The following is a 9,894-nucleotide window of genomic DNA, read 5'->3' on the forward strand; positions in this document are numbered from 1 at the left end:
TTCGAGAGAAGCCCGTTAAATATAAAAGTATATCAGTTAACATTAAATAAACAAAAGTGCAAATTTTTCATTATTTTTCTAGTGTTTTGGTAGAAAAAAAACTTTTTTTTCCGAAATCTACCAAGAGATAAATTGCTCAATAATCACTTCCATTTTACTTATTAAGTACTAAAAGTGTAGATTCGAATATAATTTGATTTCGAAAGAAGCCCGCCTTATCAATATATGTAGAAATAAATATTAAATAATTGAAATTGCAATTTTTGCAATATTTTTCAAGAGGTTTGGCAGAAAGAAAACCTTTCTTAAAGAATCTCGCATTATCTGATCTGGAATAAATGGTGAAATTAGTATATTTTTCCGCTGTATTAATTCAAAATACTTCAATAACTCTGAAAATTCAGTAATATCTTTATTATAATTTTATATTTTCTCATATAATGAGTTATAATTAAGGGCTTCGTCTCACTCTGAGGTATACGCAGGTATAAGTTCTCCAATGTTACCGACATTGCAGTTTTCGCAAGGATAGTCTCAAGTCAAGAATAGATCAGCAATGACCACTGGCGGTAAAGCCGGGAACTATAAAACCGGTTTTCTGCAGAATTTTTCCTGGTTTATTTTACTTTTCTTTCAGCAAAACGTTGTTTAAATAAATGAATAATTTAATCTTTTTTTATTGATATTAGATTTATTATTACTTTCCGCATGGCGGGCTTCTCCCATTTTTAACATCCAAAATTTTCGGAATTAGATAATCTAAGATTTTTTAAATAAAAATTTTAAAAAATGAAAAAAATTAATTTTAAAGAGAAGCCCGCAATAGATTTCGATTTACTTTTAACAATGCAAAAAGCAAAATTTGAATTAATGCATTATTTTGCGAGTAGTTTTGCTGAAACTATTTGGGGGAAGTTACCGTTTCACCTTAACTATTACCCTACTGCTGAGTGCCTTTCTATCAATGTATCGGCGCCTCAGGACAGTGTGTTGGTGGGTGTAATTTACAAACCCCCTAACGCCTGCTACGACAGCGAACTTGAGAATGACATTTTTGACCTTATACCTAATTATAATAGCATTGTACTCACTGGCGACCTACACACAAATCCTAATGTTACCCACAATTTAACCCATTATTTAAAATCAGTAGTTTTCTTTGTCGGATTATCTATAGTTTCCAACGATACCTGTCACCGCACTGATCATTCTAATATATGGATTGACCTGATGATTATTAATGATTTAGACCAAAGTTATTGCTTCTACTCAAAAGACAATCTTATTCCTCTCAAACCATGATCTTAAAATAAAACCGAAATGAATGTAACTGACGTTCTTAAGCACCTCTCTACTTATGACTTTAATAGCATTTTTATTGAAGAGGATATAAAAAGAAAGGTGATTTGTCTGTCCTAAATTAAAAAAGAAGTCTACTCCTTAAATCACTTCTTAAACCAAAGATTCGATATAAGATTTTTTATATGTTTTAGGAAGTGGACGAATAATCGCTTCCTTCGAAGCATCAGGAAATATTCCCATATACAAAGATGCATTATAGACCAGTGTACCCTTATGTATTTTGACCCGATGAATCAGAATACGAATTCAGAAATATCAAATTGGCTCGTGTTTTAACCCAAATCTCAAAAAATACCCTGAAAAAGACGTTTATCCACTAAATTCGAAACAAAATAGAAAGTGGATATTTGCACATTCTCGAAATTTTTCATAATATTTTCGATAAATAAAACCAAAATGACAATTGCTATCAAAAAATCGTCGTTTGTCTTCAAATTATAAGTTTCGATGCATTAAACCTAAAAATGTACCCTATTGATAAATAGTTAAAACAAAAATTTTAGTTATTTTGAAGGGCTTGCATTCTAATTTTATTCTGTTTTTACGTATCTGTATCGTCTGGCATACATCGAGATATTCTATTTTTGAATAACATTTTCGATGGATAAAACCATAACCGTTTGTGAAAGAATTATGGTTAAAAGACTCGTTCTTTCTTTTAGGACCTATGAAAGTGCGCCAAAGCTCGATTTGATCCGTTAAAGTTTTGAGATTTATCGTGTTTGAGGACGAAAGAAAGGTGCCCCAAAACGTGGAAATCCGTTCAAGAACTACGGTGTTAAATTGTACAAAACTCCAATAATTTCTCCATCATAAATTATGATAAAGTAATAAATTACGAAAAAATTTGCATCTCTATTTCTTTGAGAATAACTTTTGCCTATCATTTTTTTTCGTGCCTTTTGTCGTTTTTCCACATATATTTAATTGCTATTTATGATGCAATTTTATACAATTAAAACCAAAATTATGCCTTTTATTAAAAAGAGGTTTCAAAGTGTGTGCACAAAAATGGTGCATCTATAACAATAGATGCACCATTTTTGTGCACCTATTTTTTTCTTAGCTTACGTCGTTTTTCAAGATTATCACAAAAATGCGCATCCTATCAAAAACGTTTTAAGAAAAATGTGTAGCTCTTTCTTAGTTAAACAACTTTAGTAGTTTGTGTAGCTTGTCCAAAAATCTGTTTTTCTTTTTGTATTCTTGACGCATAATCAAAACTACGCACCCTATCTAAAAATAAGTAATAACAAATTTGCAAACGATAATCTTGTAGGGATTTCAAAAAGCAACTTCTTTCTTTCTTTTCATATCAAGCGTTGTTTGTAATAACATTTTTATTTTCGATTGACTTTAAAAATTTTGCAAACTCTACAACTCCGATATTTTTTTTGCTTAAAAGAGAAAAGTCATAGAAATAAATTTTTCGGGTTTCTGAGTGCTACGAATGGCCGTACATAAAATTGCTGAATCTTAGAAAAATTGGTAAAAAAATTTCAAACAGGTCTAACTTTTGGAATTTCTATACAAAATAGCTGATAAACGAACTCGTTGTTTATTCTATAACCTAAAAAAGTGTGCTAAACCTCGCCTTGATTCGTTCATTTTTTCGAGAGTTATTGTGTTCCCGAACGGATTAACGAACAGAAAGACAGGCGCAATTTCCAAAACTTTATTTCCAACTTGAGAGGGTCTCAAAACGTGGATTTCCGTTGTTAAACTGTGTTGACAAATTTCGGACAATTACAATACTTCTCAATCGTGAATAATGAGTTTGTAAAAACGCTTTGAGAACATTGCAATATGAAAATAATAATTCTAACATAGATTTGGAAAAGTAAAAAAGTTTCATTTGATCAAGCTGTGAACATACTGAAGATTTCCTTTTGGTATTCACAATTATTAAAGGTAGAGCTTCACTCAGGGAAGCGGCGAGTAGTGGGGGATGTGGTGGGTGAAGAAGAAGAGAGTAAGCGTCAAGCTGCTAATCCGCATGCGTTAAAAGATTCTTTTTCAATAATTTATATGTTGTGAAATAATGCAGATAAAAAATTTCTGATCGAACCCCGAGAAAGATCAGATAAAGAACTGATAGAATCCGTCATAATCCGAAAATCGATGTTTTGCCTAGTAGGTCCCTTTTCTCGGATCGCGTCACATATGATGGTTCATTACTGCTGGATGTTCGCACGAGAGATACCTGACAGAAAACGGAAATGTAAAAAACAGCCATTAGACAGATCCTTCGAGAATAAGTGAAGTCGATATCACAAAAAAGAAAACGAATTATACTCACTATTTACGCGTAGATGCTCAGACGCGGAACACGATGTTAAAGGGACTATGTATGCCCTGGGGTTTGATAACCCCTAACCTGCACACCCGAGTTTTTTATATTGGAGTCATCATTTTGAATTTCAAAAATCTGATCTAATATTTTGATTAGAATTTGGCAAAAAACCGTATTTCTACGGGTGCTTTTTTAAGTCAGGGATGAAACATGAGCCAATTTGACATTTCTGACTTTATATTTGGTTTTATCTGGACAAAATACACAAGGATACGCTGCTCTAGTCTGTTAGAAATACCACTTTCTTTTTTCTTTCATTTGCCAAAAAAGCACCTTTTTACAGTTGTTTTTTCAGGTTAGCGTCCAAATATGAGCCAATATGATATTTCTGACTTCGGCTTTGAAATTTAGTGGGTAAAAATCTATGAGGATAGACTGCTCTAGACCGCCAGGTAGACTACTTTTTTTTAATTTGGCGATAAACTGACCTTTTACGGGTGTTTTATTGAGGTTAGGTTTAAACATCGAACCAATCTGATATTTTTCACCTCGGATTCGGATTCAGCGAATAAAAATACATAAGGATGCACTGCTGTGGTCTGCCGGCCAGACAACTTTCTTTTTTTCGAATTTGGTGGGAAACCGCTTTTTTTACGGTTTTTTTTAGCTAAGGGTTCAAAAACGAGCGAATTTGATATTTCTGACTTCGGCTTCGGATTCCGCGTGTCAAAATACATAAGCATACACTGCTCTGCTCCGCCGGACAGGCCACTTTTTTGTGGAGCTGTGTAATTAGTTTACTTGCAGCTTCACTTAAAGTAACCTCTGACCTTAAACTTGCATTGATAGGAGGGAAATAACGCTTGTTGTCCTTTTTGACTTTTTTAAAGTGTTTGATACAGTTAACCATAGTCTACTATTGACTAGGCTCAAAGCACTCGACCTCTCAAACATGGTTGTTAAATGGTTTGAATCTTATCTTAGTAATCGATATGAAAGAGTACAAATTAGCAATTACGAACGGTTAGTTTGTAGGTAGGTTAAGATTAGTTTGCCTCATGGATGCACGCTTGCACCCATTTTATTCAATATTTATAACTCTGAATCTGGTAGCGACCTTCAACATTGCAACAATCACAAATATGCTGATGACTTTAAGCTTTGCCTTTCCGGGCCTATGGCCACTCTTAAGAGCTTATTCCAAAAGGTACAGGCAGATGTTGATCTGGTGGTGCAGTGGGCCTCAACAAGTGGCCTCAGTCTTAACAGGAATAAACAATCACATCCAATGATAGCAATCCAATGATCCAATGATAGCAATGATAGCTGTAAGCCATTTATAAATTGTTGGAAGACAGGCTATCGGTCGAAAGTCAGATGGGTTTTGAGCTTCTGGTTTTTTTGGTATCATATACGTAGTACCTTGGAGCATAAAACCTGGCTTCAAATCTGGGTGTTCAATGATCTTCTGAAAACACCTTGCTAACGCAAGATGCACACTCGTCAGGTGCTTGTACCAGAAGTTGTGCACCATGTCCGGACCTAAAACTTTCCAATTACTTGCCCTCTTCAAGACAACTAAAACATCCAAAGCTGTGATGTTTGTCAGATGCATTTCTGGGCTATTGCTTGCCCTTGCTTCCTCCAGTTTGAACCACGCAGTGTCCAAATTGCATCTGTTCATTTTTCCCCAAACGCCCGACCAGTAATTAGGCATATCTTCCAATTGAGGGACTTCGGTGCCTTAGTGGTTATTTGGCTTTACACTCAATTCACGATAGAACCTGTCGTTGAGAGTCTAAAATTTCATCCAATATTGCTGGTGTTACTGTCTCGATATGCCGAGGATGGATGATTTTAGTAACATGGTTCATCAGCTTTCTGGTTCTCTTTTCTTTTTTATATTGAGTTAATCGACCCAATTTGCACCTTACTTTGCTGACATCCATATTCAACCTGATTTTCCATGGTGGATCTCGATCCCTTGCTGGGACAAAAACTGCATTTGCAGGCCTAGTTTTTCGGCTCAACGTTCTAACGGTTGCTACAGCAGCACAGTATGCAAGAGTTTGCACCTCTAACGCATTTTGTCGTACGTTCAAATACGTAGGTAAAACCTTACTGTCGAGATGTGCTATTAGTGTACGCAGATGATTTGTGATGTTCATTTTGGGCAGAGAATGCCTCAGTGTTGATTCTACATATCTGAACTCTAGTAAAGCATGACCAAAATTCCTTTCCAGGTGCTCTAGTTCTTCTGAGATTTCCCTACCTACATCATCGTTAGTAATATCCGGATGTGGTTCTAATGGATCCGGTGCATGATGTTCATTATCCCTAGCACCGATGCCTTCAGCATCAATCAAGTCTTCATTATCTACATCTTCCAAGGCGAGCTCATCAATAGGAAGCTGCCGTTCCACTTCCATTTTGATAGCAGCTATTTCAACAGTCGAAAGCAGTCTGTTTACAGATATTGAGCGTTTTTGATCTGCCAGATTCTGCTTATTTATTTTTGTGGCTAGCTCTGGGTATTTAAGTAAGAAGAGTCTATGATGTTCTCTTCTCACACTTTCCCCACATTTCTCTGCCAAAAAATAAAGGCGCATAACATCTCTGTTTATATGGTATGTCCATTTTCGTCGCTTTTTTAGTTGCTGAACCTCTGCTTCTGCCTCTGGTTGTATAAGGTCATCCACCTCTGCAGGATGTGGTGGTGTTGGGTCATCAATAGGTTGAGGAAGAACATCAATTGCTCCTCCTTGCCCGTTTCTCGCGGCTTTCTCTAACTGATGTTCATTGCCGTCGTTTTTCCACGCCAAATCAACCTGTTGTTTAATCTCCATTGCTCGGTCTTCTGTAACATGTAGCTAGTGCTAGCCAAAGCATCCTCAGCAGGCACAGTTGATGTTCCACGGCTTACTGTTTGTCGCAGATGTTCTTGCTTGTCAGCTGTTTGATTAGTGAGATCTGCCTGACCATCTCGCAGCTCACCGTCGCCACCGTCCCGCATGCTGTGGCCCCCAGCGGTGGCTCCAGGGGCGCCCCGGCGATCCGCGGGAAGCTTCAAGCGTTTCAAAATCTTTAATATATTCTCTATTTTTCATTGATGGGTTTTGGTGTTCTACTTAATCCCTCTCCTCTTCGTTATCAGCCTATTTAGCATGGGGAACCCTGTCAGTAGCAATGCTACCTCCAACATTGCCGTCAAAGTCATGAGAGGAGAGCTCAAGCCCTACCGCGACATCAACGCGGAACACCTTCGGTAGGTTATTATTATTATTATTAACTTTATTATCTACATTGTGCCATCAGAATGTTATTTCGACGTTTTGTGGAACACTATTACATTGAATTTGTAAAATTAAATAATAAAATAGCTTTTCACATAACTAATAACGAGAAGAAAGAATTTCACTGCCGTGAGATCTTTCCTAAATCAAATTTATTTCAAAAGAAGGAACGCATTTTCTATTATAATAGAAGAATATTAATATTCTCTATCAGAACACAGATAAACACTTATGAAAGAATTAATACGTTTTCAAAATGAAATTGTATAAATATAAACAAAAATATATTTTTCATCAAAGATCATAGAATAACATTGAAACACATTCAGAGTACGTGCTTTGAGTTCTAGGTAACTATGTATCAAAATTCGCAGGGCAAATAGATTCACCACATCTTTACGGTATCATTACAACGTGGGCAAGACATTATATGTCAGTGCTGTTAAGACTTATTTTCGACACAATACTTAAAGTTATAATTTGAACGTTTGATGAAGTTTTTTTATTCTTTGTAAGGACAGAATGCTTTGCTTTCCACAGTAATCCGAATGAATCGAGTTCTATCATTATTCTAGAATTGTTCGAGAACGTATGTCACAGCGTTCTAACACTGTTACAGAATTGTTCTAGCATATGGCGGATGACATGGTTACTCGCATATTCGTAACCCGTTACTGATCTGTCCTAGAACACGTTCTTTTGTGTTATAGAACAGTTACAGATCTGTTCTGTAACCATGTTGGCTGGGAATGGCAAAGAATGAGACAGGGAGATAGAAAAGAGCGTTAACTCTCTGCCGGTCAGAATTAACGTTATCGTCAAATATCGTCAAATATGGTCTACGGAGAAGGAATAACCAATCACACGGCTTACTTACACACACTTTTCTATGTTAAAGAGATTCCACGAAAAAACTTATAATAATAATTTAATCATATGTTTTAGCTGCTTAACATGTACAACTTTACACAAAAAGTGAAGTCTAAAGAATGCAAATTGTAGTAAAATATTTTTTCAGAAGGAAAATTGTCAAAAGTCTATCAGTAATGTACTTCAAAGAAGGCATATTACATTATTGAAACAAATCTTTTTAAAAAGTGTTTTTCTAAATTGCGCTTTAGATTATTCATTACTTTTTTATTCTTCGAATATTGTTATGTTTTTTATATGCAATTTTTTTATTTCACAAGATTATTTATTATTATTTATTCACTTACCGGTGTAAATTATTTGTATTGTTACGTAAATTTCCTGAAGATTTGATATGCGATCAAGCGTGGACACAGTACCTTGCCAACAGTGAGAAAAGAACTTTTGCCCACATTTTTTACTTTGCTCACTCTTTGCAAAATACTTTGCCCACGTAGTTCTGAAATGTGTGTAGAAATAGTAGAACGATAATTAAATGAGGACATTTCAAAATTATTAATCATCCGAAAAAAGTAAAAATTTCAATACTCATTGGTAATAAATAATAACAGTCTCTCTTCAAAATTTTTTTTCATTAATATAACCATCAGTTAAAAAATCAATATGTAGATCGAATCGATTCAATATCTTTCTAGGCCCAATTCCTCGGGGTCCATTAAAAATATGCAAATTATTCTTGTTGAACAAATTAAACCTTAGTAAATAAATAAATAACCAAATTATACATACATAAATTAGATAAATAATAATTTAGTAACTTTCTCACTGGTTGAAATTTTGTATAAGCTAAAAACGTCTAAAAAATAAATCGTTATAATTATTAAATTTTTTGGATCAATTCATCTAATAAATCTCAAAGTAATAATGACCAGCAGACTCATTGCGATCAATAGAAAATGCAGAAAGAATAAAAAATTTGTTCATTGACAGGAGTAATCAACAAACTGCAAAATGAGTTCACTAATTAAGAAAATAATTAGCGACCAACTCAAGTTTGAAACTTACAAAATTAAAAATAAATCTAAAAATATAGTATCTGCTTTAGAATATTTTTTTGAATAATAGATTCAATATTTTAACTTAGCTGCATAGCAACACTACTGAATGTGCCTTCAGGAGTCTATGTTGTAAACTTTTTTTTCAATTCATCACTTAATGATCACCTGGAATACATTCAGCTGCCAACCCATCAAGGGCCAAAAATGCAAGCATAGCTAAAAACCCTTCTCAAAATCCTGCATACCAAGGCCTTAAAGGTGAATTCTACCTGTCACCTGAGGGCAGTCACTCATAATTTTCTCACTACGTCAAAACTTTTTGTTAGTAAGGAAAATAGAAGTTAAAGTTAAAACTCACACGTCGGTATTTTCTCGCGCGCAGGACTCGGTACGCGGATTATTGCTCATTTAAAGTACGTTATCGGAAAGGCAGTAATCAATACAGAGCATTTTTGTAACTTATACATTGGAACAACTAAACAGATTGAAATTCTATAAATAAAAACAAAATAGGGTGGTAAAAGACGCGTTGCGATTTAGATCCGATTTATACAAAAAGGTCATAGAGAAATATACATTTTTTCGTTCAATTTATTTCGGTATGTTGAATTGATTTGAAGCAACCATCGCTATTTCCGTTTCTCCTATCTCTCTCTATGTACTTTGAGTCTGGAGTTTACATACAGAGCGTTGGAAATATTTAATTTTTAAATATACATATCTATATAAAACTCCTCAATTTTGTCATTGCTAAAAATAGTCTTTTTAAATTATTTCAATGACACTATACATGAACTACATTAATAACATAGCCACACAAAAAATGTGCGGATCTGGTAACAAGACACACGTATTCCTATGGATTTTGGGGCGCTGAATTCAAATTCGGTATCAAAAATCACCTGTCACGTCATGATTGAGCTACGAGGGTAGTTCAATAAGTCCTTAGAATGACCAACAGATGGCGCGCGAATCGCTCCAAATCATCTGTTTTCAGTCAGCACCACTCCCGACTAGA

The 9,894-nt window shown here is 34.8% G+C and overlaps 1 protein-coding gene across 4 annotated transcripts in view; it reads right to left on the reverse strand.

Moving 5' to 3' along the window:
- Positions 1-9,894, reverse strand: part of LOC117181675 (reversion-inducing cysteine-rich protein with Kazal motifs) — a 201,980-nt gene that overhangs the window by 94,610 nt on the left and 97,476 nt on the right. The window lies entirely within an intron of this gene.

This window comes from Belonocnema kinseyi, chromosome 10 (assembly GCF_010883055.1).
Source record: "Belonocnema kinseyi isolate 2016_QV_RU_SX_M_011 chromosome 10, B_treatae_v1, whole genome shotgun sequence".
In the NCBI taxonomy this organism is placed as follows: domain Eukaryota; kingdom Metazoa; phylum Arthropoda; class Insecta; order Hymenoptera; family Cynipidae; genus Belonocnema; species Belonocnema kinseyi.